Raw genomic sequence first — 9,986 nt, 5'->3', positions numbered from 1 at the left:
TTAACTTTGGAGTTTCGATGAAACCCGAAGCCAGTGAGCTCCCAAAAGGCCTCGTGCAAGGTAGAGATTGAAATATACATATAAGGCTTACAATATCAATTCCCCTGGACGATGTGAGATGTTACAATCCACCCCCCTTAGAGGCCCGACGTCCTCGTCAGCATACTTCCGGCCAGGGATTGGCTCTGATACCAAATTGTCACATCCCAGCCCAGACTCCCACCACATCTCAAGCCCGTCTCCACCGTAGCACGATATTGTCCGCTTTGGGCCCCGACCACGCCATCACGGTTTTGTTTATGGTAACTCACACGAGAACTTCTCAGTGGGTCATCCATCATGAGATTGCTCTCGCGCAAACTCGCTTAATTTCGGAGTTCCGATGAAACCCGAAGCCAATGAGCTCCCAAAAAGCCTCGTGCTAAGTAGAGATTGGAATATACATATAAGGCTTATAGGATCCACTCCCCTGGGCGATGTAGGATGTTACATAGATACTACAAGATCGCATACGTAAAAAATCGCAAAAAAAAAAGAAAAAAATTCAGAGATTAGATAACGGAACAAACGTTTTTGACGATTACAAATGAAAAATCACAATTTAACGGTTATTTTAGCTCCGGTTTTGATGATTTTTTTACAGTTACATTCCTCGACCCTATAAGAATGCAATGAACAAATTCGATTTTTAATTTAAAATATTTACGCTAGTGGATACCACAAAATCTTATTTTATACTTAATGAAAGTATAATATTAACTTTAAGTGTTTGTTTAATCTATAGTTTTGACATGATATACATTCTACGAAACTTTTTTCAACGATCCAACCATCAAACTTATTTGTAGACACTCTGAGATTGCATACGTAAAAAATCGTAAAAAACAAACATTCAAAGATTATGTAACGGAATAAAAGTTTTCGACGGTTATAAATGAAAAATCACAATTTAACAGCTATTTTAGCTCTGATTTTAATGATTTTTTTACAACTACACCCTTCGCCCCTATAAGAATGCATTGAACAAATTTGATCTTCAATTTAAAATATTTACATATATGGATACCACAAAATCTTATTTTATACTTAATGGAAGTATAACATTAACTCTTAAGTATTTATTTAATCTATCATTTTGACGCGATACACATTCTACTAAACATTTTTCAATGATCTAACCGTCAAACTTTTTTGTACACACTTCGAGATCGCATACGTAAAAAATCACAAAAAACAAACATTCAGAGATTAGGTAACAAAACAAAAGTTTTGGACAGTTATAAATGAAAAATCACAATTTAACGGTTATTTTAGCTCCGATTTTGATGATTTTTTACAACTACACTCTTTGACCCTATAAGAATGCATTGGACGAATTCGATCTTCAATTTAAAATATTTACACTAGTGGATACTTGATGGGGAAGTCTGACATTAACTCTAAGTGTTTGTTTACTCTCCATTTTGATGCGATACGCATTCTACGAAATGTTTTTTAACGATCCAGCTGTCGAACTTGTTTGTACACATTCCGAGATCGCATACGTAAAAAATCACAAAAAAATAAACATTTAGAGATTAGGTAACAGAACAAAAGTTTTAAATGGTTATAAACGAAAAATCACAATTTAACGGTTATTTTAGCTCCGATTTTGATGATTTTGCAGCTACACTCCTCGACCCTATAAGAACGCAATGAATGAATTCGATCTTCAATTTAAAATATTTACACTAGTGGATAAATCTTATTTTATACTTAATGAAAGTATAACATTAACTCTTAAGTGTTTGTTCAATCTATCAATTTGATAAGATATGCATTCTACGAAACTAATTTCAACAATCCAACCGTCAAATATGTTTGCATATACTCCTAGATAGTATGTGTAAAAAATCGCAAAGAAAAAACATTCAGAGATTAGGTAACGGGACCATGAGTGAAAACAAAAACATTTAGAGATTATTCTGGCGGCCACCCAAAATTTTTTTTGTTCATGTCGGTTTTATCCGACAGGGCCATAAGTGAAAAAAAAATATTTAAACCATGTGTTTATTTATTTATTTTTAATCAATGTAACATTTTTAAATAATAGAATAGTCAATTTCTATCGGTTATAACCGCCAGAATACTAAAATAATAACCGCTAGAAACTAAAATAATAAAATAGTCAATTTTTGTCGGTTATAACCACCACCATTAACTTAAAAACCACCGGAATATGTTAAAAATATTTTTTTTAAATTCAAAAATACTGGCAGTAATAATAATTTTATGACGGTTGCATCCGATACTAAATATCCGTCAGGAATTTATGTCGGATATAACCGACATGATTTCATTGTTATCCAACACTAACTGAATGATGTGTCGGATATATTTTATCCGACATAATGACCTATTAAACCACCACCATCATCCAACACCTAAAGGTAATATTGTAGTAGTGGAACTCTGCTTCTAAGCACCTTCAATATTTAACCCAACCATGATAGGAGGAAGCCAACGCCCCTCCGAAATAACCAACCATGATAGGAGGAAGCCAACGCACCTCCAAAATAATGTGAGCTCTACGACGAGGCCTACATGTAGCACCAAAACATCTTCAACACAGACAAATCTCAAACTTCATTATTCATACCACCAGACCCCAATTCTGATAGAAAATGGGTTTGATCAACAATAAGCTTAAAAGCATAATCGACATTAGTTCTAACTTCTAACTCTTTCATGCCGAGCTTGGTTTCTCAAGTACCAAATGTACCACAAAGGTTAAACAAAAGCTGCCAACCACAAATCACGTAATTGGGAACTCTTAATTAAGGTCAACCCAAGATGCAATCATTCTAATAATGAACCATGTAATTAACCCAAGCCAAAAGCATTCTGTATAAGTTGCCAAACCGTCATGGTAAAAGTGCATGTAACAAAAACTTGCTCAAATGACTCAACATGTAAACCACATAAAACACATCTAGATGCCATAGAAATTTCACATCTCTACAGGTCCTCAGTCAAAACACGACCATATAAAACTTCAAAAACTAGGCAGAAACCAAATTATTTCAACACACTCAACAAAATATCCCAGTACAAAGTATCAAAAGCTTTCGTAATGTCAGCTTTAGTTGCAACATCTCCACCAAAATATTTGTTATCCAACGAGTTGAAATATTGTTGTCCAACGAGCCGACACAAAGTCAGGATACCTTTGTGTCGTTGGGCACATGTATCTTTGGTTCGTTTAGACCTTTTTTTTTTTTTTAATACATCGATATTTTTAATTAAGAGGAGAGGGAGTTCGGCTAAGCTACACAATGGGTAACCTAATTTGGTATTGAATTCGTCATTCACGAGATTCGAACCTAAGATCTCTCACTTCCAAGTGAAGAGAAATATCATCAAAGCATAGTTATGAGCGGCTGGTTCATTTAGACTTAACTCCTGTGATTTGTAATCTTTAGTCAGATGCTCCGAAAACCCTTGTACGAGGGGTTGGATGTTGTTGTTACCTACACTAAGGGAGTGGGCTAAGCCTTGCAATGGCTAGCCATAATAATGTGGTTCAAATTCACCTTTGGCGAGAATTGAACCTAAGACCTCTCACTTATAAGTAAATAAAAATACTACTAGACCGTAGTATAAATTGGCAAAACTAACACTTCCTTAACATATACAACAAAACTCTAATGGCCCACAACAAAAACCTCATTTTCTTGCTGCCCTTAATGGGCCTGAATTAAAAAAAAATTCATTTTCTTCTCCCCTAATGGGCCTATATGTGATTCATTAACACTTGCAATTTTGCTCAAGGTTAAATAACACTTGCACCCATTAAGTAAAAGATGGTGATCGGTGATCCAATTTTTTGCACAATTTTTAACACATGTTATATAAATAAGAGGTTTTTTATTACCCATGACAAGCACTTGTATAAAATTTAAGGAAAACTAATAAAAATGACTGGAAAAACTTTGAGTTTTAATCAAAATGACAAAAGAGTGTTGTAAGTGAACAGTACCGGGAGTGTATCATTAAAACTCCCTAAAATTTATGTGTTTTGTTAATTTAAAGTTCCTGGTATGTGAGTTTTCAAGTCACTTTTTTCTCATGAACTGTAAATTAACATGTTAGTATTTTTGGTATGGAGGTTTTTTTTTTTTTTTTTTTTTCCTTGAAGACCTGATTGAGGTGCATCTGATGCCATTGAGTAATGAATTTGTTTGCATTCGAAGTAAATTTCTTCTAAACAATTGCACACCATACATACTGATGATGACGCAATAAATTGAAGTCTATCATAAAATCTTATGTAAGTTTTAAAATGATAAGTTTAGGATAAAAATAGATGAAATATAAAATACAGAATATGGGTTTTTTTTGGGGGGGGGGGGGGAGCGGTACAGAGAAAACAATTTGATTAAGTAAAACAACATTCTTGAGAAATTGAGAAATTAACAAATTATTTTGGGTAAATTACATAGTACCTCCTCAAGTTTGAGGTCTATTACAATCGTATACAACATCTTCAAAACATTTCACTTTCATACCTCAACTACTATTTTATTTCAATATAGTACTTTCGTTACATTTTCCATCCATTGATCCGTTAAATACTGGCGTGAACTGCCACAAATATGCCACATGGCTGCCAAGTAGCAAATAAAATAATTTTTTGATTTTTTTTTAAAACCCTGAATTTTCTCAACAAAAAAAAATTTGAAACCCACTATCCCTCACCCCCCCCCCCCCCCGGCCCCCAAAAAAGCGACAGAACTTCCCTATCACTAACCCAGAACCCAAAAACCTACAACAACAACAAGAAAACAAAAAACAAAACAAAACAAAACCCAAACCCAATTCTTCCCCCACCCGCAAAAAGCCTACAATTTAGAAGAAGAAGAAGAAGAAGAAGAAGAAGAAGAAGAGGAGGGGAAAAAAAAGAAAAAAAAAAGCCCAAAACCCTTCCCCCCCCCCCCCCCCCCCGCCCCCGGGCGCCGCCAAGATCTCGTGATTTTCAGTGTGGGTGAGTTTTTGGACTAGTTTTGTGGTAGATCCATCTAATCTCGGGTGGAATTTTTGGGGGTGGGTGATGGGGGATTTTTGGGAGGGATGATGAGGGATGGGAGAAAGGGGTGGCTCAGGTGGGACAGACTGGGGCTTTTTATTTATTTATTTTTTTCTCCCTCTTCTTCTTCTTCTTGTTGCAGGTTTTGGGGGGGACGAATTGGGGCTTTTTTTTTTCTTTTTATAATTCTCCCTCTTCTTTGTCTTCTTCTTGTTGTTGTTACAGGTTTCTAGGGGAGGTCGTTAGGGCTTCTTCTTCTTCTTGCAGGTTTTTGGGGGAGGTCACTGGGGCTTTTTTTTCTTCCCTTCCTCTTGCAGGTTTCTGAGGGAGGTCGCCGGGGGGTGAGGGATAGTGGGTTTCAATTTTTTTTTTTAATTTTTTTTGTTGAGAAAATTCAGGTTTTTAAAAAAATTATTTTATTTACCACGTGACAGACATTTGGCAGTCACATGGCATATATGTGGCAGCCACGTCAGCATTTAACGGATCAATGGATGGAAAATGTAACGGAGGTACTATATTGAAATAAAATAGTAGTTGAGGTATGAAAGTGAAATGTTTTGAATATGTTGTATGCGATTGTAATAGACCTCAAACTTGATGGGCTACTATGTAATTTACCCAATTATTTTAGGTGTCTAAAAAAAGGTGAAAAAAAGTGGGTGTCCGAAAAACATGAGTGTCTGAATTGGACAGAATTTTTCTAATTTACACATATGCCCTAAAAACTCTCTCCCTCTCTCTCTCTCTCCATAATCAATATTAATTTCCATGCAACATGAAATCCTGGAATGGACCTGCAATGTCACCCGTTACCTGCAGCTGTGTCGGCTCTAAGCCAACTCCATGTCGTTGATACATGAATATTGTCAACAATCTCTCAAATACAGTAGTAGAAAAGTAAAAATCATGAACGAAATCAACCACGCCCCCAAAGTCCAAAATAGGGACTCGCATAAGTGAGATTTATTAGGAGCTGAAGTGAGAGATAACTTCCATAATTTCCCATAATATATTGGTGTTAAATTTGATATCTTATTATGGTGGGTGTTGAAATCCCACGTTGGCAAGAGAAGAAAGAAAAGAATTGCCAAAGATCCTACTTCTATAATTGGTGTGTCACCGGGTTATTCGTTTAAATATCCATCATTCTAACTAATACCAAAATCTTTTGTGATAAAACCACACACTTGACAGATTGTGTAGATAGTGATTATCAAATGGATGACAGTATTTGTGTTATTGGAAGTGCGTATTTGGCTCGTCTCTTTAATAATTCTACAATGGATTCATTATGTGGGCTAGCATGACCTTTGTATCAAAGGAAAAAAAAATCTCTATTCAAGAAAAAAAAAAAGTTCTACACGGATCTAGTAATATACATTTCATCTTTCTAGCTAGTTTTTTTTTTTTCTTTTTTTTTTAGTAAAGACAATAAGTATTTTAGAAAGATGATGGATGGTACATCATGCGTGCACATAAAACTTTTGGGTTGTAAAGATGAGCATGTAGCTAAAAGGCTAGAAGGACCAAGCATAAGCTCACAAAAACATTGTGCTAGTTGATAATGCAACGTGCACTACTTTTCACTTTCTGGTTGTCTTGTAACAAAATGAATGATTGACATTGGCATTCCCTTCAAGCCACAAGGCAACACCGCGTTTAATCCCAAAAATTCCTTTCAACCACGGATCAGGATCCTCTCCTGAGCTAAGGATGAGGATCCTCCTCATCAAGTGATGTGGGCCGTTGGATGAAAATCTAACGGTTACAATTATTATAACTTTAAAGGGACCCCCCTGTTTGTAGCCTTTGGATTTTCATCCAACGGCCCACACTCATTGATGAGGTGGATCCTTATCCTTAGCTCAGGAGAGGATCCTGGTCCTTCAACCACCTCCTCAATCAAAGTTTACTTTAATGAAAACTGGTTTTATTAACTTAATTGGATTCGGTTGCAGATGAAACTTTTTAAGTAGAAAATACATGAAAATGACTTAAATATAGGGGTGTGCTATCCACACACCCCATTTTATTTCTCACACATCCCTTGATAATTTCTGTCCGTTGATCTTCTTTAATCCGATTCGAGGGCCGAAATTTAAAAATGTGTATGAGAAGTAAAATAGGGTGTGTGGATATCACACCCCTAAATATATAAGGGAACATGCATTAAACGACAGATCTACTACATATAAGTACAACCAAAAGAAACTCAGGCAAGATTGAATTTCTTACAACCACTTATCTTTATGTTTACAGAGGTTTGTATGCTAAGGGAATTGGAAAGTAAATAGGTTTTACACGAGGGAATCGATACTACAATACTAAGGGAAGATAGCAGAGCTTTTACACTAGACAAAAGATGGCTTTCCTGAGGAAACTATAGCTAAAATGACTGAATTTGGACAAGTTTCAGCTTTCTGGGTACGAACTGGCTTGAGGGTTGAGTTTGTATGTCTTTTGATTGGTTGGTTTAGTGTTCTTGCCTGTAGTGTCCATTTCTCCATTTATAGACAATTTGGCCTAACTGCCTTGGCTATGGCTTTTGGATGGCAGTGAGCCATCTCTTATTTACTTGTCATGCCCTTAAAAAGTACTTTTTGGATGGTGGTGAGTTGGTCTCTGTCATCCATCACTTCAATCATAGGCGCATGGCCTATGCCTTAGCTGAAATGACTTCAATTTGCTTCAGGCCTATCGACTAGGCTTCGGGCAAGCCTTCATTTGATTTGGCGCCTTTGACCCTTGATTACCATAAAACCCAATATTAAATATTAACCCAAACAATTACTCCACTCCACCCTCAACTGCCAACGCACTAGCTGAGGAGAGAGAAAGAAATCAAGAATCAAAACAGAATCAACTTCCATCAAGATAAAATTCCAATTCCAAACTGAAGCCAATTCAATAACTTTATTACCGCTATTACATATGCCGCAACAGAGTTAGAATCTCCACGTTAGAACAAAAAGCACCAAGGAACTTGCCTTTAAAATCTTGAAACTTACCACCATAACCAACACAACAGAACCCTGCTTCCAAGCAGCATCAGTATTTAAGTTAACCCAACCATGATTAGGAGGAAGCAAACATCTTCAACACACACAAATCTCAAACTTCATTATTCATACAACCAGACCCTAAATCTGATAGAAAAATGGGTTTGACGAACAATAAGCTTAAAAGCATAATCGACATTCTAACCCTTTCATGTCGAGCTTGGTTTCTCAAGAACCAAATGAACCACAAAGTTGAAACAGAAACTGTCAACCTCAAATCACGTAATTGAGAACTCTTATTTGAGGTCAACCCATGATGCAATCTTTCTATTAATGAGCCATGTAATGAACCCAAGCCAAAAGCATTCTATATAAGCTGCCAAACCGTCAAGGTAAAAGTGCATGTAACAAAAACATGCTCAATTGACTCAACATGCAAACCACATAAAACACATCTAGATGCCATAGAAATTTCACGTCTCTGCAGCAGGTCCTCAGTTAAAACACGACCACATAAAACTTCAAAAACTCGGCGGAAACCAAATTATTTCAACACACTCAACAAAATTTCCCAAGACAAAGTATCAAAAGCTTTCGTAATGTCAGCTTTAGTTGCAACATATACCAAAATATTTGTAATCCAACGAGTTGAAGTATTCAGAAGTGGCCAAAATACGGTAAGGAATTTTACGGCCGGCACAAAAGCGTGTTGTTGGAGAAATATTATTTGAGAAGAAAATAACAGCCAACCGAGTATAAATAATCCTTATAATAATCTTGAAAAAAAATTTGCAAGAGCTATAAAGATGAAACATCTCAAGTGTCTGCATTTTACTAGTGTCTTTGTTTAATTTTTGTGTCGTTAGGCACATGATATTAAGAGAAAACCTCATACCCAATGACAATTAGTGCTAAGGTTTAGTTGTAATTTTTTTTATAAACGATATGTCTTTAATTTAATTTTTTCCAAAAGCAAATTAAAAGTGTAGATTATATGTATTGTAAAATGAATTACCAAAACTAACACTTCCTTAACATACACGACAAAACCCTAATGACACACAACAAAAACCTCATTTTTCTTGCTGCCCTTAATGGGCCTAAATTAAAAATAAAATCATATTTTCTTGTCGCCCCTTAATGGGCCCAACTTTTATAAGTGGACACCCTTCAATTTTGCTTAAAGTTAAGTAACACTTACAGCCATAAGTAAAAATGAGGGATCCGTGAAATCGCTTTTTCATACAACTTAAGACACACATCATATATCTAAGGTTTTTGATTACCCACGACAGGCACTTATATAAAATCTATGTATTTTGTTAATTGAAAGTTCCTGGTACGTGAGTTTTCAAGTCACTTTTTTCTAATGAAATGATTGAAGTTTTTCTATTTGGAATCGTGTTATGGGAAGTACTGCCTGATCATTTCTACCAACTTAAAGCTCCAATTAGTATTCTTTGTTTATATACTATGTAAAAATGTACTATTAATTGTAAATTAACATGTTAGTATTTTAGGAAAACAAAAAATGCCTGAAAATTTTGAGTTTTAACGATAATGACAAAATAAATGATAAAATGAATAGTACTAGGATTGACTTTTTAGTGTAAAATGTGATTTTTCGTTACAGTGAACGGTACTGGAAACTTTTCGTTAAAATTCCCTAGTATTTTGGTATGGAGTTTTTTTTCCTTGGAAGACCTGATTGAGGTGCATCTGATGCCATTGAGTAATGAATTTGTTTGCATTCGAAGTAAATTTCTTCTAAACAATTGCACACCATACAAACTGATGGCGCAATAAATTGAAGTCTATCATGAAATCATGATGAAAGTTTTAAAATGATAAGTTTAGGGTTCAAAAAGAGATGAAATATAAAATACAGAATATGGGCGTACAGAGAAAACAATTTGGTT

The sequence above is a fragment of the Malus sylvestris genome, chromosome 12 (genome assembly GCF_916048215.2).
Source record: "Malus sylvestris chromosome 12, drMalSylv7.2, whole genome shotgun sequence".
In the NCBI taxonomy this organism is placed as follows: Eukaryota; Viridiplantae; Streptophyta; class Magnoliopsida; order Rosales; family Rosaceae; genus Malus; species Malus sylvestris.
This window is presented reverse-complemented; position numbering follows the sequence as displayed.